This window comes from Phyllostomus hastatus, unplaced genomic scaffold (genome assembly GCF_019186645.2).
Source record: "Phyllostomus hastatus isolate PE091 unplaced genomic scaffold, TTU_PhHast_1.1 phas_contig_40, whole genome shotgun sequence".
Lineage (NCBI taxonomy): Eukaryota > Metazoa > Chordata > Mammalia > Chiroptera > Phyllostomidae > Phyllostomus > Phyllostomus hastatus.
In genome coordinates, this window is record NW_025333872.1 from 44776163 (window position 1) to 44802011 (window position 25849).

Here is a 25849-nt window from a genome sequence, read left to right on the forward strand (position 1 = left end):
GAAAACCCTACTTAAAAATTATTATTTTAAGAAAATTGGTGATATAAGGGTGAGATATAATTACTTTTAAAATCCCAGACAGGCATCATTTTTCCCTTAAAAATATCTCCTGTGTATCTAATCCTTCTTACAACTTCTTCATTGTAACTATGAAGATGGTATGTACACCTAACTTTGTTGAAAAAGTAATTCTACTTTTATTGGTACAGGCTATATGAAATTGAGTATCATTTGATGTGAATCATTTTTTTCCTGCTACTCCAGCCACAGCCAGGTTTTGACATAGAGGGCCTTCCAAACATTTTGACTTTCTCAATGACCGTCTTTCTGGCCTGTTGGTGCCAAGTGCATGTCACAAGAGCAATGGCTGTTGTCTATGTGTTCTTCCTCAAGAGATGTGTATTTTTTCAGACAACATGGTAGGAGGACAATGGGAGGAATCATTGAGAGGCAGATGTTGCATTAATTCCTTCACACAATTTTGTCCATAGTCTACAAGTTCAACCATTAGACTTCTATTGAGCACTGCTGACTTCATGGTATTCAAAACAGAAGCCTTGCAACCACTTTTTAAAATTCTCTGGCAGTATCTACCGAAGCTGAACCTGTGCTACCCCTAAGACCCTGAAAAAGACAAGTACTAGATGGCTCATAGCATCAGAGTGCCCCATAGGCTCAGACCGGTAGCTTCCAAAATGCTCTTTATTTCTGAGCATCAGCAGTAGAATAAACCATTACGCTGTCCCATATCAACAGAATAGAATACTGAAAAATAAGAGAGAATGAATTGCAAACACAATTTTAAAATGGGAACAAGTCACAGGCAGAAAACAGAAGCTAGAACCCCCTGGTCAGTGGGCTTGGTGGATTGGGTGTCAGCCTGTGAACCCAAGGGTTGCAGGTTTGATTTCCAGTCAGGGCACATGCCTAGGTTGCCGTCAGGTCTCCAGTAGGGGGCTTGTGAGAGGCAACCACACATTGATGTTTCCTTCCCTTTCTTTCTTCCTCCCTTCCCCCTCTCTAAAAATAAATAAAATGTTTAAAAAATAAAAAAGAAAACAGAATTTTTAACCAAGATTTCAAACTGTATGCTTCCATTTACGTAAAGTTCAAAAAATGGCAAGACAATCTATAGTGTTAGGAGCCAGGAGTGTGGGATGAAGTTAGAGATTAGAAGGAACATGATGAGGACTTCTGGGATACTGATGGTCCTCTGCGATCTTGATGCTAAACAGTTACCTTCAGCTTGTGAAAATTCAGTGTGCTGCAGACTTATGATTTGTGCACTTTTCTGCTTGTATGCTAGGATTTAATAAAAAATAAACACAAAACGAAAAATGTACAATCCCCTGGGGGTAAGTATGAATAGAGGTAGTTAAGGTAACTTGAAATGATATAAGCTCAGTTTAAAGTGTGTGAAAAGTGAAGCTTTCAAGCATCTGGTTTACATTTCTTGTAGATGGAAATTTTTTTTTAAACCTGAAAATTTCAGAACCAGTGATTGGGCCTCCAATGCAGACTTAGTATTATGTAGCTAAATCATGCCTCCTCAGATGATGGTTTTATCTGCCAGTCTTTTATCTTTCCAAGAGTACTATAGTAATGTTCTCTATGAAATGACTAATTTTCTCTTCTTAATTTCTGCCTTATGCTTATTCACTTTCCCACTTCTTTTTCCTTCATTATAGCTTCAGATTTCAGAAATCGATTTTCTTGATTTTGGCTTCTTTAAAATTACTCTAAAATAAACTCTTAGGTATATAAACCTAAGAGTATATATATATATATAATATATTAATATATATTAATACATTAATATATTAATATTATATTAATAATATATTGATATAATTATAATATATTAATTATATTGATTATATTAATAATATATATATTAATATATATGAGAGAGAGAGAGAGAGAGAGAGAGAGAGAGAGAGAGAGAGGGAGAGAGAGAGAGTATGCATATGGCCAAATTCAAAAATTCTAAGCAAACAGAATTCAATGATCACCATCTTACCCATTTACCCATTTGCACAATTTGGAAAGTAGGTGCCCTTCCTCCATTTCCTTTATCCACATTATATCAAATTTATATTTCTAAACTTCAGCATAGTACAGAAACATTCTAAAAATGAAGATGATATAAAGAATCCTCAAATTAAACTAGAGCATTATAAACAAAAGGCGCAAATGTGGTATGTCAGATAATTCAGGATGAAAATTTTGGCTAATAGGAGCTGTATATGAAGCAGTCTCAGAGGAGCCCATCTGGTTTCTCTGAGCCTCAGTGATTATGGACAAAAGTAGTGTAAGTGGATGCAACTCCTAGAACATACTACTTGGAAAACTTTAGTTAATTCTTCTATTAAGGTGCAGGGAAAGTTCATGGCACTGCTAGACAGAGAGAGAAGACATTCAATACGCATAAAAGAAATTTCTTGGATACATTTTAGACCATGTTTCTGTTCCACAGACAATAGAAAGAGGACTAGCAGATGAATTTAGGTCAATCTTTGAATTAGTATAATTGCCCCTTTATTCTTTATCTCTGTATTCCTACAGCCCAGCCTAGTCATATAGCATAAAGTAGGCAACACAAATATGCATAACTTGTAGAATGAATGGAGTCAAAGGGACTCGAGAGTGGGTGATTCTCTCTGGGTCTAACGAGCAGAACTGTGAGTGGCCTGTTAGAGTTAGAGACATGTGCGTGTGCACTAACAGATACTTAATGAGCAGTTTAATTACCATGCTTTTGAGTTGGGCCTATATTGCAATGCATTATTGTGAGGTGAGAAATTTATATAGCCTAAACGTGTATCTGCTTTCATTCCCTTTTTTCCTAACTACTTTGTATTAACTAGCATCTTGACAAAAAAATTATATGTATTTCCTCAAGATAAGGAAGAAAATATATCTCAAATGGAGAAATCAATTTTTTAAATCTATATTTTCATGTTATAAAGTATTTTCACTTTGAGAATTACCAGGATTAATTGCCCTCATTTGTTCTCCATGTGGCAGTATTCAGGCCTTCCAATAGATGTATTCCCCCTGCTTCCAATGAGTGTACAAAAATTTCTTAAAGCTCCTTTTGGAAACATTCCCAGATGTAAGTAAATATGTTGAAAATAATAGAACTGAGAAAATAATGTTTTTCAAAGGGAAATTTCATAAAGGTAATGTTTAGATGGAAACTAATTTTTGTCGCATTAAAGAGGAATGTGTTACCAGGAGCCTGTGAAATACCAGCACAATGGTAAGTAGTGAATGTGCGCGCCGCTCATCAAGGCTGCAGCAGGAACTTCAAACAGTACTTTGAAGGTGAAAGTGGCTATAATTCCACAAAGTTCTTAAAAAATAAACACACTTGGGTCCTTTGTATGGGCCTGAGTAGCATTACCCTTAGTAAAAACATAGGTGAACTGGGACCCATCAACTTATAGCCACAATTGAAAGAAAACCAATTTTGTTAATGCATATGGGTTCCCAGAAAGAGTGCATGAGATTATAATTAACTACTTAAGAAAGACAGGCAGAATGTTAGTAACTGGTAGGTTCAACCCTAAAATAGTGACAGAAGCAATAAGCAGTCAAAATAGCAAATGACTCCGTGACTTTTTTTTTATTTGGGGGTAGTGGTTTTCCTGAGTGCTGAAAGTCAAAGAAAAACATGAAAATAAAGTCTACATTTGTTACAGCAAACTCTTTGTGTGTGAAGCATAGAAAAAAAAACTGCTCAAAATGTATCCAGGAAATTTCTCTTGTGCATACTTAATGGCAGCTTCACTCTAGATGCTAAGAAGACCAAAGAAGCAATCTCTGTGTGAGTCCCTTAGTTTCAGAGGGTTCCACAGTCATGAATTAAACACCCCTATATACCTAATAATTGTGACAAGACATGATGGATGCACCAGAATAGAAAAACAAGGAAGTATATGTGGCCACTCAAGAGTTTTCTAACCATAACATGTGTACTCATATGTGCACACAAATACATAAACCAACTCAGTCCCAACATCCATCTGTTGAGCACCCACTATGTAAGGCCTATGGAAACTTTTTAAAGTCATAATAAAAATATAATTGACTCTGTCTCAGTATATAACATTATATAGGGACACAGAGCAGGAAATCATATATACATTTAAATATCAAACAAAAACTATAAGCCATTTTAAGAGAAAAAAACATGCATTTACATAGATATTCACATAATTCCACAAGGAATTTTGGGGCTCACATGTCTCTAAAGCCTACCCATGTACCCAGGGATTCAAGGGTCACAAATTACAGTTCCTGCCTAGACAATCCTCCCAATCTTAACTAACTAGCTGATTCCTCATTTCACAGCTGCCTGACATACTGAAAAAATGTTTTTACTATCACATTATACTACTTATATTGCTGGATAAACCTGAACTGTTCTATAATGTAACAGCTAAAAACACAAAAATTTAATATGTCACATAGTTTCTAAGGGTCTGGAAACTTGGAGTAACTGAGCTCAGCGATTCTGTCATAAGGTCCCTCATGAGGTTGCAGGTAAGATGTTGGCTGGTGCTCCCGTCATCTTGAGGTTTGCCTGGGTCAGGGATCTCTGCTTCTAAGCTCATTCACATGGCTGGCGGCAAGAGGTCTCAGTTTCTTGCTAGCTGTTGGCTGCCTTCCTCAGTTCCTCATCATATGGGCCCCTTTATGAGACTGCTCAGCCATGGTAGCTGGCTTCTCCCGCGAGAAGCAAAACCAGACTGAAGAGGAAGCCATGGTAACATTTATGACCTAGCCTCAAAAATGAAATAATTTGTGAATCTATTCATCACACACACAAACCCTTGATACAACGCAGTAAGGGATTTCACAAGGGCATGAATATCATGTGCTAAGGATCACAGGGGAACATCTTGGAAACTGGCTACCACAACATTCAAACAAGAATGATGAAAATAATACTGAAGTGATGAAGGTACTTGGAGCATAGTCCAGTTTCTGAAATTAGTTTAGAGCAAGATATTGACCAAGTCGATTTACCTTTCATGTATAAAATGAAAAGCATTAGTTAATAAACCCTGAGATCTCTTCTAGCTTGAATATTGTATGATTAGATAAACTTTCCATTTTAATTTAAATGTCTAGTAGTTATACAGCTATTAGGAAGAAAATCCTGACATTCAGTACAACCCAGTGTCAATCAATAAATGCTCCCAATTTATGCACTCAGGAAGACACATTTATTTTACCATATTATGAAAAGTAATGATTACCGATGATTCTGCTAGCCACAAACACATTGTTTTTACTCTGAATTTTCTCAACTACCTAGTGATTACTATTAAAATTACAAAGGAGCAAATTGTCAACGCCTTTCAAAACGTTTAGTGTTGTTGACCTGTTGCAGAATTTTCTTAGTAAAACCTGGATTGTATTAAGTCATCTTCAGCTTATAGACAACTCCTAACACAATCATTACAAAGTTTCCTGAAATCCATTTCACGTTGCGTATGTTGTCACCACAAAGCAATAGTTCATGAACAACTGCCTCAAGGGCTTTTGAGGAGGATTGCAAGTTATTGAAGTGGAAAAGCCTTTTAGGAGATCAAAATATATCCTAATATCAACCCTGAGGTCCCTTGTTGCATAGTCAAGCATGGGTGCATAAAATAGATTGAATAAAACTGGAACCATCAGATAGTCCTGCTTCCCAGGACCAGTGATGGATGGCTCTGGCCAAATGCCATCAGCACTAACTTGACCAGTCATTTCATCATGAAAGTTTCAAGCTGTTGGTAAACTTCTCTGGCAAACCAACTTATTATTGTGTTTGTCAGTGCAAGATTCTCTGCTGTCAGTAAAAGTTGTGGTAGATTAATAATTACAATGTTGACAGCTGAAGGGATGCAGCATTCTAGTTCATTATAAGATGGCATCACTGAAATTAAGTGGCATAGCCTTATCAATCATAATGTGAACCATTCTTGATTTCTCAAAAACAATCAAAATCAGTAAAATACAAGTATCATGCCATGTGATTCAATAAATATTTAACGAGGAGACTTTAGTAAGTAATATCAGCAGGATATTTGCTTTCAGACAGCTTACCATTCAACCTGTCAAGGAAAATAGAATGTAAAAATTTACAACATTCATAAACAGTAACTACCATAATCAGTGTCCAAAATTCTTGTAATGAAAACCATTCCTAGGGCTCATAATTAAAATTTTGATAGCCACCTACAACTTCATGCTCTCTCTCTCTCTCTCTCTCTCTCTCTTTCTTTCTCTCTTCCTTCTCCTTCTCTTCCTCCTCCTCCTTCTCTACTTTCTCTTCCTGCTTATCCTTCTCCTTTGATCACTTCCACCCACCACTTCTTGCTCTTTCTTTCCTAGACCATATGTCTTAGCTGAATTTCTGGAACCTTCTCTACCTTGTCTGGACCATATGTCTTTACTGTGTCTCTGCCCTTCTCTACCTTGTTCTTGGTTTAGGAGACTGACCCTGAATGGACCACACCAATAGGTTTCCCTGCCTTCTAGTTTTCATTTGGGTTTGGCCAGTAGGCAGCCATACCAGGAATAGAAAGAAGGAAGCATATTGAGCTCAAAGTATTTTCCCCCACTTCCCTACTTCGCTGTGTCATCTGCAGTTGGCCAAGTCTCTTGACCAATGCAATTTCTTTCTTTATCCCTTTATGCCTAGCATGGTAACGGCTCCAAGCAGAGCATTGCACTGTGGTTTCTCTACACATATAGACTATATAGACTATGCCTTTGAACATTGTTATTTAATATCTACCTCCTCTTGCATTGTCCTTATTTGAGTGTTCAGTTTCCTGAAAGGAAACAGAATATTTCAGCTCCAGCTATGAGAATTTCTTACCATTTTGTCCTCTTTTTCCCTTGGATTAGCATTACTTCTAGGTCGTTCATCTTGTCTCTTCTTTAAGGCAAACCATATGTAATTTCAGAGATAAAAACTAGCAAACAAACCGAACAAAGAACTAGGCTCTGCCTGAGAGAACAAGCATTTACAGAGGGACTGGTCATTTGGCTCACTGGCTAGTTCCTCTGAATTTTTGCTTCTGCTTCTTTGTGTTTGCTTTGTTGAGGTCTGACGCAGGGAACTGGCTTTGGAGTGCCAGTGAGAGGGAAGAGGCAAAGGTGACTATGGAATCAATAAGAAAAGTACTAGAGCTGTAAATCTTTCATAAGAAATTAATTGCTAGTTGGTAAAATTTTCTATACTCAAACTTGGGGTAGAGAAGGAGAGAAAGTAGAAGAGCTGTTAGGGACAGGTAAATTCCATGGACACAGCAGGAGAGGATAGCTCTTTTCCACAGTGGAAACAGAAAAAATGGGGCGTATTTATCTTTAATAAGACAATTAGTCATTGGATTCATTTTGGAAGAAAACTGAAAAAAATAAAATAATTATTTTGGATAATCCATAATTTTTATGTTTTAATTGTCTTTCAGTGGGATATTACTATATACGATATGGGACATTACATCACTAAAATGCTGACTGATAAATTTTTTCAAGAAGAAATATCTTTAATTTTATTGAAACTGCACACACAGAGAAATAATGTAATCTCACATAAGGTGATTTACTCATTGTGCACATGTCATTAGTGCCCACTAAATAAAACCATTTGTGCATTTTACATGTATGTGGAATTTTTCATCTACAGTGGATCTTTTTGCAGGGACTGAAATGCAGTCAAAACGTTTTTTGTATATGTTACAAGATCACTCCTAACTAACCAGTAATCATATTCCCATCAAAGAAGCCAAAGTCAGTTGAACAAACTGGTACTTCATGATAGAAAAAAAACCTAATACTTTTTAATTTTGTTATTATCCTTATTAAATCAATGAATGCATGTAATAAAATATTCAAGTAGTAGAGTATATTGGATTCTATATGGTCACAAATTTGTTACTGCTCTCCTCATAAAGAAATGGAGTTTTATAGCTAAATATCAGAATTTCCTCTGTTCTAATGCACTTCCCTTTACTTTCTTATTTTATGTACATTTTTCCTCACTTTCAAAATACTAATATACAAAGAAAAACAGAAGAAAGTAAATGTTAATCAAATATCTTAAGAATAAATTCTCCCAGCAAATGTCAATGGCAGATATCACCAAAGAAGTTTAATAAAAGGGTTGACTACATTTAAAAAAAAAAGAAAGAAAAAGAAATGAAAGAAATGGAATCAATGTCCCCATTCTTTAAATCAAGGTGGGTCTTGTTATTTGCTTTCACCAATAAAATATAGCAGAAGTGATTCTGGGTGAATACCAAGCCTTGGCTTCTGGACGGCCTACAGTTTTCTTTTTTCTTTCTTTTTTGCCCTTTTTTGGAAAACTGCCATTGTGAACAAACTGAGAGAGAGATCACATGGAGACAGAGGCCTAACCATCTCAGCCATTTCAGCCAGGCCCCAAGCATGAGATTGAGGTCATTTGGGACTAGGCAGGCCCTTGCTAACCCTCCAATCACAGACAGAGGAGTGAACCTAAACATGACAGCGTGAAGACAAGCCATCCCAGCTGAACCATGCCTGAGATGCTAACCACAGAACTGTAAGCAAGTAAACAGTGGTTGTTTGACATCACCAAGATTCTAGGTGCTTTGTAATAGAGCCAATAGACAACTAATACAGACAGAAAAACATAAAACAATATGTAAAAGTTCTCCTCACACTGATTTTTTCTACCTCATTTCTCAGTAATTATTATTGTTAACATTTTGTTGTTGTTGCTCATCTTTCCTGACATTTCATGTGCCTTGGACGATAGATAAAAAGATGGGCAAACAAATAAGTAGGGAGGTAGATGGATAGATAGATGACAGGTAGGTAAATAAATTTTATAACTGTCATTCAACAAGACATCCATGTGCAACTTTGCTTTAAGTAAAAATGATATACTTTTATACCAATACATAAATATATTCCTCACTCTTTTCAATAACTATGTAATATTAATATTACTGTATAATACTTTATTTACTGTCTCCTTATTTGTAGACAGTGAGGTGGTTTATATTTTTCCCAAACATAAAATTTTATTGAAAATAATATTAACAGTCTTTTTTTTTTAACTTGAGCATATCTGAAGAAAAAGAGACTATAAGAATAATTTCTAGGTAGAAGATATTTACCTTATAAACTTAAAATAGTGATGCAGACACCAGCCCACAGTGTCCACATCATTATGGATGAAATGAGACATTCACATGGCTACCGAGTCTGGTGGTGGAAAATGGACAGCATGGCTTTTACCTCAAGGGGAGCAAAAGCCTTGGCCCTTGTCATGACTGGCCTTTATTGGGTTTCTTGGCACATTACATGATGGTCCTCATTTACTATGCACAGGTTTGCTTTAGGTGGTTACCTTTTACAGAAAACAAAGGAGCCAATGCTACTAATCACATCACAGAAGAGGGATATTTGCAAATTAAAAGGCAAAAGTGGTTGAACTGGTTACACTCATCCTTGGAAGGTTTAGCATGGATTTTAGGAAGTTACTTTGCAGTAAATGTCCTCAGTTCCAGGTGAGGGAGTGTTTTTAGCAAGAGCAAGACTCAAAGTGCCCTAGGCACATTGCAGGCCTGATTCCCCATGGGAGAACCTACTGTGGACGTGGGTTCTGTGAATCACCAAGTGGGAGCTGGGCCCATGCCATGCAGAACGGTCTCCTACAAAATAGAGTTTCAGATTGTGATTCTAAACATTAGTACCCATTCGGTTTATTTTTCCCTGAAATTTTAGGGGTGCTTTTGTCTGTTGTTGACCAACTTGTTGGCAGAAGTTTGTGTTCCTCTTACAATCTTTGTATTTTAAGCCATGCTGGTTATTGTGGAGGTGACTTCCTATGATACTTGAGCATGACCTCAACTTTTAGAAGATTGTATGTTCACTTTTTGTGTATTTAGAAGAACCAGTTTACATAGTATACATGACCCATTTCAAACTGCATTCGGAGTGAATGTAATTCACCTAAGTATGCTGAAATCTGCTGATGGCCAGGGAAATGTTCAGTGCTCTGCCAAATCCGTTCAGCCTGAAGTCAATCAGCCTGCTGTCATTTTCATTGAGTTCTAATGAGATAATGCATTATGGAAAATTACCAAAAAAAAAAAAAAGGATGTGGAAATATATATGAATGCTGAGGAAAATAAAGAAAGAAACAAAACCTGGGTTTGGTGGAGAACTCTGAAACTTGACACAAATAACTGTCTTAAACTTTTCTTGGGAGAAAAAGAAAACTTCACATTTACACTGAAATATAGCATAAAAACAGACAACACAGTAAACCTTCTGAGAGTTAAACTGCAGGTGTGTGGGTTCCTGCTGCTTCCCTTCCAGATGTGGTATCCATCAGAGAGCTCCCCTATTAACCCTGGTGGACAGGTTGCCTCTATGAGACTGGGAGGAGTCATTTCCTTGGTTGTCCAGGGATGCCTGGTATGCAGGTTAATGGGCCCTGTCAATGGCTGGGTCTGAAATGCTCCTCAACAGGCAAGCCACTCCCTCATATAGTCCATGATTCACCAGGTCAGGAGCCTCAGAAGGCAGCTGCACAGAGATGATTCTCTGTCTGCCTGCTGCTGCGCAACCCCTGTCCTGCTCCCACCCAATTCATCTCCCACAGAATCATTAGGGGTTCCACAAAATTCTTATCCAGGTGGTTTTGTGGGCTACCTGCAGCTAGGGAGCAATATCACCATTTAGTTAAATTTATATTACAAGGTCAAAAATTTAATTCCAACTATAATGCTCTGATTTGTTTTTCAGTTATTCTGCTATGTTTTCCTGCCTTGGAACATGATCTAGATTTGTGAGAAAATGACTACCTCATTCAGTGTAACTACACGCATCACCAAGGTATCTCATATATACAGGCAAAAATAAATAGGAAGCAAATAAGCTTACCTCTTTGGGAAGGGTTTTGTCTAATTTTCATAAATAAAGGTTGGATGTTATTTAATTTTGAGAAATCTGGAGTTATATCAATAAATAAAAATTTAAAGTCACCTGAAATCTAAAAGACCAAAAAGTACACATGCAGGCATACCTTGTTTTATTGAGCTTCCCTTTATTGTGCTTCATAAATGTTGCATTTTTTTCAAATTGAAGGCAAAACCCTCCACCAGCAAAAAGATTACGAGTCTCTTTATTGAAGTGGCCTGGAACTTGAACGTGCTATGTCCCCAAGGTATGCCTCTAACTCCATCTTCTTTTAGATATTGTTTCATCAGAAAGAATCTAGGAAGTAGCTAAAACTATCCATTCCTTTTCTTCAAAATAAACATATCCTAAAATTTATCAAGGAGTCAGGTTTAAATGACATGCCAAACTTTTAAGGAGATTTAATGCTCATATTCATGAGCATGAGGGAATACAAGGTCCTAAGTATTTAAGTTTAGCCTAAATATCATTTAGATTTTTGGATGACAGATAATGGGGTGGGGAGGTTAGGGAGTGAAGGTACTGAGCAAAAAGGAAAAAGGATTCATGGACATGGACAACAATGTGTTGATTGCTGTGGGGAGATGGGTTTAAGGGGACTAAATGGTAATGGAAAAATATAATAAAGATTTTATACTTAAATGAAATAAAATAAAATAAATAAAAAATAAAAATAGTGCTTCATATATTTAAGCAATGTATTAAACAATTGTCTAAACATATTTGTTATGTAATCTTTAAAAAGAAAAACAATTTTATCCCTGGCTGGTGTGGCTCAGTGGATTGAGTGCTGGCCTGCAAGCCAAAGAATGGGCAATTTGATTCCCAGTCAGGACACAAGCCAGGGCTGCGGGCCAAGGCCCTGGTTGGGGACGTGAGAGAAGCTACTGATCAATGTCCTTTTTGCACATTGATGTTTCTCTCTCTCTCTTTCTTCCTCCTTTCCCCTCTCTCTAACAATAAATAAGTAAAATATTTAAAAAATAAATAAGTAAAATACAATTAAGAATAGAAGATACTGAATTGTTACAGGTTCACTACCCTTGTTAACCACCATTGTTTCTTTCCAGACTAATCTCCATATTTGGTGGATCTGATATGCCCATGTGCCACAGGTAATTTTTATTAGTAAGAATCAATAGATTTCCTAACCATATAGATTCCAACACAGCTTCAGGGCTTTAGATTGAATGTAGAATAAATTCAGCTTATAATGTAGGATCCAGTGATTATAACAACAGCTTAAGAAATCAAAATACTAAATCATTATGATTGTTTTTTTCTGTCAAATACAAACATACATACAAATAAAAGTGAAATATTTTACCACTATGCAGGAAAGATTCACTATAGGTATTACTAGTGCTGGAGAATCACTCTAATAAAAGATATTTGCAACTTCAATTTGACTTTATCCACAGAGGTATCATGTCTAAACATCAACTTCCACTAGTAGCAGCTGGATAAAAGTAATTAATATGATCTTGAATATTGGATTTTGTTTTCCAATGGCTTGCTTTTATTGTGGTTGCACTGATTCCAGCCATAAACTGTGAAATCTGTGAGACATATGCTATGTGACTGAACATTTAGCTTGTCCAAGTCCAGAAAGCCAGTGTGTCATATAACATCTAAATAAGCAGCATACATCACAACAACCTGCCTTAACAAACAAGCCTGTGGAACAGGGGAAACGTTGTTTTATTCAGTTTCAAATTTAACCTCTGTAGGTCTAAAATTTAAATAGTTCTCCGTGGCTCATATCTTACTCCGCTTTTTCTTCTTTTCTTGATTATGGATTTACATCACCTCAGACTTGTTGTACTAATTGATTAATGCATTTTATATCCATCCTCCTTTTTTTATTAAAGTCATGACAACAAAAACTATTTGGGAATGTTATAAAATTGTAACACATCTGTTTATGGACTAATGACTCAAAATTGTCTTTCCCTTTAAGAAGATTTTAGCAGTTGTAATTTTATTGGTTTATTCCATTGGTATTTAAGGAATAACATTTCTATCTAACCAAAGGGATATTTTGAGCATTATGGGGTTAATTCATATGAAGTCTATGTTGCTCTCCTGAAACTGAAGCAAAATACAGTAAGTCCTCACTAAATGTCATGCATAGGTTCTTGGAAACTGTGACTTTAAGTAAAATGACATAGCAAAACCAATTTTACCAAAGGCTAATAGAGCTAAGCAAGAGAAGTTTCTATGTCATATTTCTGGTCACCAAACTTCTATTAAAACCCTCAGACACTCCCCATATTAAAAATTAAAATAAATGTGAGCTATGCATACAATAATGATGAATAAAAACAGGTAAGGCAATTCTTTCCCAACCCTCTTCTTCCAGTTCAGGGACTCAGAGGGGAGGAGCCTCTCAAGGCATGAACAAATTGTGGGTAAGATGCCCTTCCACCACAGGGTGCATTCACACACACACACACACACACACACACACACACACACACACAATCAGACTGGAATAGTTTAGACATACCAATTCACCTGATGTGCACATCTTTGGGATGTCAGAGGACACTGGAGTATCTGGAGAAAATCCAAGCAGACACGTGAAGAATGTGAAAATCCTATACAGACAGTGGCCCAACTAGAAATATTTTTTAAAAAAACAAGGCTGTAACAAAATAACTTATTCAAGGACCTGCTTTCAGTGTACTTTACTTAACTTAGTCTAGTTTCTCAAGTGTGCATTTCCTGCTTTTGTATGTTTCTTCTTTTGTAGGTTTCTACTTTTGCAAGTTTTCTATTGTGTTCAAATTATTTCTACTTCTTTTCTTAATTTCTCTTGTTAAAGTAATTTAGCATCTTGACCATTTGAGGTTATCACTGATTTATTTAATTTCATAACTTTCCCTAATTTATTAGGGAGCTTATTTTCTATCTCATTTTTACTGATAAGATTGTAAAGCCTCATCTTTGCTCCTCAATACCATTTTGCTTTCCTTATCTCACACTCTTTTTTTTCTTAATAACTTTCTGCATCCTATTAACTTTCCCACAGCCTTATTTGATAAAATATATTTTTTCTTGGTTCATATTTCACTTTGTTGATGGTAAATATTTAAAGTGTGTGTGTGTGTGTGTGTGTGTATACACATATGTCCTTAGAAAGGAAGCATTTGAGACATTTTGAATTAACTCAGTTCACATAAATATAATTAACATCGCAATCTAGTCTTTTACCTCAGAGTATAATTTTCTCTCTTTTTTAATTTTATTTTAATCATTGTTCAAGTACAGTTTTCTCCCACTTACTCCCATTCCAGCCCACCCACCCAACCCTCCCTTCTTCCCCCCCACTACCCCTACCCCTAGTTTTTGTCCATGTGTCCTACAAATTTGTTCCTGTAAACCCTACCCATTCCCCCCTGAAATTCCCTCTTCTCTCCTCTGGTCACTGTCAGCCTGTCCTCTATTTCAGTATCTTTGGTTATATTTTGCTTGTTTCTTTGTTTTGTTGTTTAGTGAAGATATGTATGAGCAAAACCAAAGTATCTATTATGGTATAAAGAACAGTAGTATTTATACATATATGTTGTAGTTAGAAAATTATAGTCTTCCATCTAAGAGGAGGGTTTTCTAACTACAACATATATGTATAAATACTACTGTTCTTTATACCATAATAGATACTTTGGTTTTGCTCATACATATCTTTACTATTACATTCTATCTCCTTAGATATTAAATGTTTAAGTGGAGTAATGAATTGGACCTAATTATTTATTTATGTCCTTTGGGAAAACAAGAACCAACACTGTAAAAATAATAAAGACCATAGCTGGGATGAATTAATGAAACTTTTAAAATATCAAACTTCCTCACAGGGAGTAATTTAAACTCTAGTTTATCATTTCAAAAATATAAATACTGTATGACTAGAAACACATACAAGGTGAAAAAATAAGTTGCCTGACATCTTTCATTTTCAAATAATATGGCATAGAAAGTATTGGATTTGACATACTATTAAGATATAATACCATGATTGAGTCATTTCTACAGGAGAGGTGTGCATGCACTGTGTCAGCTGAGGGGCTGTCACATGTGGACCATGTGAACACTTCTCACTGTTCCTAAACATGGAACACGTGACCAAAGAACAGCCAGACCATAGGTTGTCTAATTGTCTAATATGTGTGTATGTGTGTGCATATATATTATCTCCATTGTATGTATATGATCTCCATTATATATATGATCTCCATTATATATATGATCTCCATTATCTGTAGAGCAGTAAAATTTGAAAGTTCTGCCCTAAGTTAGCAGAGACAATCAACCCTTATTCTTGAACCTATTAATACAAAGGGAATCTAGTAGTTAGCTATAAAATCTAGAGTGCAAAGCCTGCATTCTGAGAGGCAAGATGAGTCAAAAGTCAGGAAAATATTATGTAAAAACTAAAACAATAAAATTGTTTTAGTACACATTGTAACATGGTTTTCAATGGGTAAGGGTGTGCTGTGCATTTTATGTGAAAGCTTCTGAGGGCAAGCATAAAATAGCTCAGAAACATTTTGCAAGTGACATAGAGCAGGAAGTAAGAAACCCTCAGAGAGGATGCACTTTGGAAAGTTATTAAGAAGCAGTAATAGTGAAATACTAGAGTAGATTTTTATGAATTCCTGCTGTTGAAATCATTAGAACTGTCTTAGAACTTTCACTTACTTTGAGTAACTCTAAGATTTTAATTAGATTCTTTCTTATTGTCATACTTATCTCTGCAATGAATTCTCACTAACTGGAGCTTTCTTGAGTGAGTTGTGTTTCCTTATATCCAGTGGAAGCCCAGCAATATTTTATTTACTCTGGTTTCATTGCATAAGTACTTTCTGATCACATGGAATGTACAGTGCACTGTAGTAGATGGTATGGAATACATACATTCAAAAATAAATCATGCATTTCTATTCTCAAGAAGCTTACCATCTACTAGAGAAAAAAAAACTTTATAGAAATCTTTGTGAATTTAATATTAAACAAATCATAAAACACCTGAAAAAGGAAAGGTCAATGGTCAAAATAATTGGTTTCCTATCTCTCCTGTATTATAAACTGTTGATTAAGAGTGTTCTCCTGACTGGATGGTGTGTCTCAGTGGATTGAGTATGGACCTGCAAACCAGAGGGTCACAGGTTCCATTCCCAGTCCAGGCACATGCTTGGGTTGAGAGCCAGGTACCCAGTAGGGGGAGTGCGAGAGGCAACCACACACATGTTTTTCTCCCTCTCTTTCTCCCTCCCTCCCCCTCCCTAAAATATATAAATAAGATCTTTAAAAAAAGTGTTCTCCTTTACTTTTCATAAACAGAGTGAGATGAAAGTAGGTCTATAGTTGTGAGTAGGCAAAACGGTTTATTCTTGAATTATTATTTATTAATTATTGTATTATTTTCCATGCAAACTGTAAATCTGCTTTGTTCCACCTGTATAATAGCTATAAGTAGTGCTTGATCCCAGACACTAAACTGAGTAACAAATATAAAAAACATTTTAAAGAAGAAAAATTTGGTTTTCCCCTCATATCCAGTTGTTAAAAGTAATAGGAAACTGGTTAGATAGCCTGATAGCATGATTTTATTTTCCAGAAAATAAATGTGATTATTGTCCCAATGCAATTTAATGGCAAACATATCTAAGTTTTATATATCAAAATTGTTAACTTTAATTGTTAGAGATCATATTTTGCAAATCATATCTCTTTTCAAAATCAGCCTTCACAAAAATCTCTTTCACAAAACTGGAAAAAGACTTTGGTGAAACATGGCAGTTGCTCAAAGCTTGATGTCGTCTGTCTGAGGACACTGAAGGAATTATCTGCCATCATCACAGACATGAGTAATTACGAATGAAGACCATTTTGATTGCACTGACAAGACGAGCAGAAGCAGGTTAAGAGAATAGCAGATGGGATTCAGATTAAAATATTAGAATGGCATTTCAACTCTAACTGAAACACACTTTTTCGGCAAGAACAAAGAATCCTTTTCTCCAGAAATGTCTGAGGACAATGAAAACTACAACGTGGTGCTTCTTAACAGCAGAAGGAGTGAAGGTTTTCTCCCTGAAGTAACTTCTGATTCTGATTCTAAATGTATATATTTTATAAAAACTACTTACACACTTGAGCAAATAATAGCACGTTTTGCCACAATAAATTAAATATATATGCATGAACACCTATTGATACATATCCATAACCATTTATTTAGCTTTCAAAACAGCTTTGCAATTATTTCATGAAAGTACAGTATTTGTTTTAGATGTCTACTAATCCATTCATAAAATATTCATTGAATACCAGTTATATGCACTGAGATGGATGCTGTAAAGATACAAGGATAATCTGTCCTATATTATAGGGAAGGTATCAACTAAACTTATTGCCCTGAGATACTGTCTTTATGCATCACATCTGACAGTGGCAGAGCAACCGGTTTTATTAAAGTAATTTGTCTTTTTTCCTCATTGTTTTTTTAATTACGTCATTCAAACAAATAATCCTATATACAGACACAAAAGAGAAAATCCATATACTTTTTTAGTATATTATATTGATTATACTATTATAGTTGCTCCAGTTTTCCCCCTTTGCCCACTTCCACCATGTGCCCACCTTCCCTTGAGCAATATCCCCTAAGTTCATGTCTGTGGGTCATGTATATAAATTCTTTGACTTCTCCATTTCCTATATTATTATTAACTTCCCCCTATCTATTCTGTACCTGCCAGTTATCTGGTACCTAAACCTTGCACCTTTTCTCCATTCTCCCCTATCCCCGTCCCAACTGATAACTCTCCAAATGATCTCCATATCTATGATTCAGTATCTGTTCTGGTTATTAGCTTAGTTTGTTTTTGTTTTTTTAAATTTACTTGTTGATACTTGGGAGTTTGTTGTCATTTTAATATTCATAGTTTTGATCTTCTTTTTCTTAAATAAGTCCCTTTAACATTTCATGTAATAATGGCTTGGTGAAGATGAATTCCTTTAGTTTTACCTTATCTGGGCAGCACTTTACCTGCCCTTCCATTCTAAATGAAATCTTTGTTGGGTAGAGTAATCTTGGATGTAGATCCTTGCTTTTCATTACTTTGAATACTTCTTGCCAGTCCCTTCGTGCCTGCAAAGTTTTTGTTGAAAAATCACCTGATAGTCTTATGGCAACTCCTTAAAGCTTTTCTCTTACTGTTCTTAAATTTCTCTCTTTATCTTTAACCTTTGGCATTTAAAGTCTTGGTGTACTTTTATTTGGGTCCAACTGGTATGGGACTATCTGTGCTTCCTGTACTTCGATGTCTATTTCCTTCACCAAATTAGGAAAGTGGTTTTTTTTTCATTATTTTTTCAAATAAGTTTTCAATTTCTTACTCTTCCTCTTCTCCTTTTGGCACCCCTATGATTCAGATGTTGGTTCATTTAAAGTTGTCCCAGAGGTTCCTAAGCCTTTCCTTGATTTTTGAATTCTTGTCTCTTCTTTCTATTCTGGTTGAATGTTTGTTTCTCCCTTTAATTTCAAATTGTTGATTTGAATCCCTGCCTCCTTCCCTTCAATATTGGTTCCCTGTATATTTTTCTTTATTTCACTTAGTGTATCATTCATTTCTTCCTTTATTTTGTGGCTGTACTCAATGAGTTCTCTCAGCATCCTGTTCACCAATATTTTGAACTCTGAATCTGATAGGTTGGCTATCTCTGTTTTGTTTAGTTCTTTTTCAGGGGCTTTATTCTGTTCTTTCATTTGGACCATATTTCTTTACCCCCTCAATTTGGCAGTCTCCCTGTGTTTCTTTCTATGTATTAAGGAGAGCTGCTTTTACTACCTATCCCAGTATGGCCCATGTAGAAAAGGCTCTTGTAAATTGTGTGAGGCAGAGCCTTATGTAATTGCTTCTGGAAGCCTGTCTGTCACTCGCCCCACTTCCAGTCACCTCACCTACCCTCTGTATGTGATTGGCATCCTTCCAGCCTCCACCGTGAGGTCTACGTACATTGTCAGCCCATGAGGACCCATTAAGTGACAAAAATCTGGCAGTTACTTCCTCTACCCCAACCCCCACTGGATTTTGCAGCCAGAAGTAAGGGGGTTTATCTTCCCATTGATGGAACCCTGGGCTGTGCACTCTGGCCTGAGGCTGGGAATCGCTGGCTCCCAAGGTATCCCTCCCTATTTTTATCCACTACATATGAATGTGGGACCATTCATTCTGCCATTGTCACCGCAGCTGCCACTCCATGCCACACCACCTCTCTGCCCCATCTTTGCAAATCCACCCCACCTACCCATCTGCATGAATGTGGCTTATTTAGATCCTTGGTTGTCAGATTTCCATACAGCTTGATTTTCTGACAGTTCTGGGTGTTATTTGTTTTTGAGATCTGGTTGTAACTCTTTCTACTATTGCATGAGAAGGTAAAGCATGTCTATCTACACCTCCACCTTGACATGCAGTAAAACCGATATACCCCTTATTGTACAAAATTTCAGTATGTTTCAAAATGAGGACCCCCTGCAAGTGAAACAAATTGACTCAACCTAAGTTTTAAAATTGAATGATGCCATTATTTTATATAATCAATACTTCTTCAACTTTAATCTATTGAAATGACTAGTTAAAATATTATTAAGTTGGGACAATAAGTACAAAGATCTAAATGGGTTTTAATAATATTAAAATTTTATTTTCTTGAGCAATAAAAAGTGAAAAATGTGAATGAATATAAGTGTACTCACACACTTCACAGTGAAGATATTTGGGATTAGATAGTTTATGAAAGCAATCTAACTTTATATAAATAAAAACAATAGGGACGATGAGTTCCTTAAAAAGAATCCCAGACAGATAATCATAATTTAGTATTCAGAAATGTAAGCCATAAAAAGAATGAAATGGATAAAATGGTCTTCCCACTGAGCATCATATTTTGTATTATCTTGTACAGAAGATGTAATTTACAGAAGAAACATATTACTTTTAATAAACTCTAGTTTTGATAATTGAGTTACCAGTTAACAAAGTAATTGCAAGGATAGATTAATGTCACAGTTCTCACTCAGTTATCTTATAGCCACTCCCTATGCACGCAGTAAATATTCAGAGCACATTTTTCTTTAGCATTCCCTCAACCCAGATTTTACCTTAGCATAATTGACAAATTTGGAGGACACTTTTTACTACAAGAGCCTGAGGACCTGATCCTATCATTAAAAGCACCCCAGGAAGAAAAATTCAAATGCAAATTTCAACTGACCTTTTCAAAAACAACTCATATTATTTTGCATCAGTAGCCACTAGAGATTTGTCTGGCTATATATGGATTTCCACATCTGTCAGCTATAAGTGCACTTCATCTGTCTGCTAAATCAGAGAGCCAGAAATAGATGACAGTGATCAAGCCTTTGAGCTTCTCATAAATTAGCCACATCTTGAGGTAAAGTTAGTTTCTCCACAGGGCTTTCAATCTAAAGGTTTACTCCTAAGAAACTTAGAAAAAAGAATACATGAGAAAAGCAAATCAAATCTTCCTTTCTGTGATTGTTTTTTCCTTCTTCATAGAATGGAGTGCTGACCAAACAGCCTGTTTGTGGGTAGGACCTACTGGGAGAATGGAGTATAAATTACTCTTATTTGCAGCTACTTAAGCTCTGCTACCAAAGCACAACTGGAGCAGGCAAGTTACGATGAACTTCACCTGGGCCCAGGTTCTCCTACAGATACCCTACTGTTTCCTCCCTTTGTGAACCGCTTTAAGAAAATAAAATCTTACTTACCCTTGGACATGAGTCCAGGGCAATATGCACAGTAGCTGCTAGTGTGGGAAATGCATTGAAGTCTTTTATTTATTCCTTTCCATCTCCACTCTTCATTAAAGAGTCTATATGAGATAGGGAAGTATAGTCACCTGTATAAGGGAGCACAGTTTTGCCTAACATTTGGCTTCCCAGTTTGAGCATTACACTTCAAAAATATTTTCTAAGGTAAGGTTAAAGAAAAGTCAAACATCTCTGAATCACTCTGTATCATCTGAGTATCCTTTTCCACAGTGGCCTTTTCCTGGCCACATGGAAAGAGAGAGATCCATAGGAAGAAAAATGTGTAGAGAAATGTCTTTCTGTAGAAAGGTCAAGAAAAAATGTTTTGCACTTAGCCTCATAACTAGAAACCCTATCATTAAACACAGAAAAGAGCATAATAAAAACCTGGTCCTTATCACAGTGTTCACTGCTGCCTAGATACAGAAGCCTGATCCCAGGGGTCAGAGTATGTCTCCTGTGTTATCTGACACTTTAGAGGTGCTCACTGTTGACTATTATTTGAACAATTACAAACTGCATTCCTTAGGTAGATGTCCCATATTTTTCCCTATTTATACAAAAGTGAACTATTACAGTACATAAAGAGTTGTATCTTCACTCTTTCAGAGATGTTTAACTTATTCTTAATGGTCTTGATTTTATGGTGGGTTTAGGGAGTTTCAAGGAGAAATATGGGTATGCAGCACATGGCCAGCTTATTAGAATTCATTATATGGGTGTTAACGCTGCACTTCTTGGCAGGTCAAGGAATTTTTGAGGCATGCCAATGTCATTCTCTAGCCAAAAACTCTTAAGGTAATGTCACCTACTCCTTCTACATTAAGGTTAATAATTAAGCAGGGCTTCCAAACTCATGCTAATATATTTAATATGATTAATCAGAGCAATTGCATATGAACTACCACTCAGTACCCACTGCCCTTATAAAGTTAATATCTACATTAATAATATTTCTACCTTTTCTCTAGCTGTGAGATAATCTAGTATTATTACTTCATGTGTTATTAATAAAAATCTCCAAATGTCTACTTTTTAAGCTAGGTGGAATTTAACTTGGGTAAAATAGAAGAAGGAAGAGGGGAAGAAAATCATTTTGATGATAGCATCAAATACTTTGTGAAATACATTTATTTTTATTTCTCAAGGAACATTTCCATTAAAATCCTCTTTATTTCTATAATATTTTCCCTCAGCAACAGATTTGCAGTTTCAAACAAAGTCCAAAATATACTCATCAGTTTCACAAGGAAGTATGTTTTCACCTAGGAGAGCTGGTTGTTCTAGAATGATTAGGAAGGACATAGCAATTATATTTGCTTTGGTTATAGGACTAAGAAATGAATGGATATATACCAGAGCTCAGGTTCAATTTACATAAATATGTTTTATGACTTTATTTTATATTTAATAAATAATATTTCCTAACCTAATGTTACCAGTAGAAAGAATCCCTCCTACTATGGTACTACAGGATGCAGTTGACATATCTGTTGCTGCAGATCATAGACTGGAAATAAAGGCAGCTCTGTGATCCCATACTAATTATTTAAATTATATATCCCTCAGCATTACATCTGTTTTGGAATGTTATTGTAGAAAATGAATGGAATAATGCCTATAGTACTTAGCACAAAATAGTCAATTAATATTGAGCAAGTATATAAAAAAAGACAAAAGCCTATGAACAATTTTTGTCAGGTCATTAATTACCTCTCTCATTTCTTCTTTTTCTAATTATTTACTTTATTCTTCTTATCTAAAGATATTCTCAGGTTAGGACTTCCAGTCAAGGTGGAAGCATAGGTAAACATGCCTGGCCTCTCTACATAACCACAGCAAAAATTATAACTAAACTACAAAACTGATATCACTTAGAATCATCAGAAAATCAAGCTGTATGGAAGTCCAACAACCAAGAGATTAAAGTAATTATATTCATCCAGATACATAGGAAGGGCACATACGTGGGGGCACAGACATGGAGACACACGGAGACACAGGATGGGAAGTCCCACACCCACATGTGGTAGATAAAAATCAGGAGGGATGCCTCAAGAGCAAGGGACCCCAGCCCCACACCAGATTACACAGCCCATGGTTTCAGTACCAGGAGAATAAGTTCCCCTAACTTCTGGCTGCAAAAACCAGTAGGAGTTGGGGCAGTGGAAAAAAACTATAGAATTCTCTATTATCTCCTCTTAAAGAGCCTGCAATTTCTGCAGTGGAGTTAGGACTTAACCAGACTCACTCCCTTTGGCCTCTAGCACCAGGGCAGCTGCTGGAAGAACACCAGTGGAATATGAAGAGAAACTGAAGTGTCTGGCATCAGGGCAAGTGTTGGGGCACATCTTCCTCCTGGAAAAGCTCTAGAGAACAGGCATTGCCATTGTCCCCTTTCTGAGCCCTCCCCCACACAGAGCCATAGAGCAGTAATACCAGATCAGAGACTCCATCAACTTGGTAGACACAGGTTGCCTTGCCCTTGCAATTACCTAAGGCTCCACCTCATTGAACTTATAGGAGTGCTTTTCTACAATAGGCCACACTACTAAGGCAGGGAGTCAAAGCAGCTCTACCTAACACATAGAAACAAACACAGGGAGGCTGCCAAAATGAGGAGGCAAAGATACATGGTACAAATGAAAGAACTAGACAAAATCCAAAAAAAAAGAATAAAAGAAATGGAAATAAGCAATCTATCAGATGCAGAGTTCAAAACACTGGTTATTAGGATGCTCAAGGAACTCATTGGGTACTTCAACAGCATAAAAAAAAGACCTGGGCAAAAATGAATTTTTCTTTATTACACTAAGTGAAATAAAGAAAAATTTACAGGGAATTAACAGTGGAGTGGATGAAGCCAAGAATCAAATCATGATTTGGAACATAAGGAAGAAAAAAAAACATTCCATCAGAACAGCAAGAAGAAAAAAGAATCCAAAATAACAAGGATAGGCTAAGTAGTCTCTGGAACAAGATCAAACATACCAACATTCATATCATAGGAGTGTCAGAGGAAGAAGAAAAAAAACAAGAAATTGAAAATATTTTGAAAAAATAATGAAAGAAAACTTCCCTAATTTGGTGAAGGAAATAGACATACAAGTCCAGGAAGCACAGAGAGTCCCAAATGTGACACAAAGAGGACCACACCAAGACACATCATAATTAAAATGCCAAAGGTTAAAGACAAAGAGAAAATCTTAAAAGCAGCAAAAGAAAAGTAGTTAGTTACCTACAAAGAAGTTCCCATAAGATTGTCAGGTAATTTGTCAAAAGAAGCTGTGCAGGCAAGGAGAGGCTGGAAAGAAGTATTCAAGGTGACGAAAGCAAGGATCTAGTCCAAGATTTCTACACCTAGCAAAGCTATCATTTAGAATGGAAGGGCAGATAAAGTGCTTTCAAAACAAGGTAAAACTAAAGCAGTTCATTATCACCAAACCATAATTACAGAAAATTTTAAAAGATTTTTTAAATATTTTATTTATTTATTTTTAGAGGGGAAATGAGGAAGAAAGAGAGGGAGAGAAACATCAATGTGTGGTTGCCTCTCATGTACCCTACAGGAAACCTGGCCCCAAACCCAGGTATGTGCCCTGACTGGGAATAGAACAAATGACCCTTTTTTTGCAGGCCAGCACTCAATCCATTAAGCCACACCAGCCAGGGGCTAAAAGAACTTATTTAAGAAAATGAAGATCAAAGCTATGAACATTTTAATGGCAATAAATTCATAACTATTAACAACTGAATCTTAAAAAAAAACTAAGCAAGCAAGCAGAACAGAAACAGAATCACAGACATGGAGATCATTTGGAGGGTTATCAGTTGGGAGGGGGAAAGGGGTGAATGTGGGAAAAGTTGACAGGATTAAATACAAATTGGTAGGTACAGAATAGACAGGGTGATGTTAAGAACAGTATAGAAAATGGAGTAGACAAAGAACTTATATGCATAACCTGTGGACATGAACTGAGGGTGGGGGATTACCAGAGGGAATGGAGGTACCAGGTAGAGGGGGCAAAGAGGAAAAACTGGGACAAATTGATAGCATAATCAATAAAATAAATTTTTTAAATGTTTAAAAAAAGATATTCACAGTTCAAATCCTTCAAATATAGCCCAATTATTTCCAATTTGTGTTGCTATTATTATTTTGGGGGAAAATTTTTTTTATTGTTGATACTGTTAGAGATGTCCTCCATCCCCCCACCTTTGCCCACCTCCAGGTGTTCACTACTTTTTATTCTGACACATATAACACCTGAATGCCAAAAAGCAGTTTGTAATAGCCCTTCCCACAAATTAATGCTCTTCTCTCTCCCTCTCTCTTTCTCTCTCTCCATCATTCTTATGTTCTAATGCATGTCTTTATTTTTCTGAAATTAAATATTCATTTCCTTTTAAGTCAGACTTGGACTCTCATTTGCAAATTGTATCTCTATAGAACTATACAATATAGCATCTCATAATTTTTCATGAAAAACTAAATAAAGAGAAAGCCCACACAAATGTAATAAAAAAAATGAGACCTCAGGAAAGAAGATAAAAATCATATTTTTTATTCTATTCCACCTTTTTTGTTATGAAGAGGTGGATAAAAAAAATAGTGCCAGAATCTGGAAAAAGTGTAGATAAGGGCACCTTTATTCATCATCTTAGTGTCTCTGAAAGTATGAAGCAGCCAAGGGTTAATGCAAGCCCCACACCACACCCTTGGAGGATGTCCCACATGTATTGCCTGCCCTGCACAGAGACCAGCAGTGAAGGGATCAGAGCAGGCCTCACAGCAGAATGGAGCTGACTGGTGAGAGCATTGCACTCTGAAAGTAGTCCAAGAGCTGTTCGCATCGCACTGTATTCCAGCTACTGTGTAAAAAACATTTGACAGTCACCCAGGTTGAGAAACCTGACACATACAAGCTATATGCCTTACCAGATTCAAATGTCAAGTCTGCATAGAAATGATTCACATAAGAATTTATAAAAAGAAAAATAAAGTGACACAAATATTAA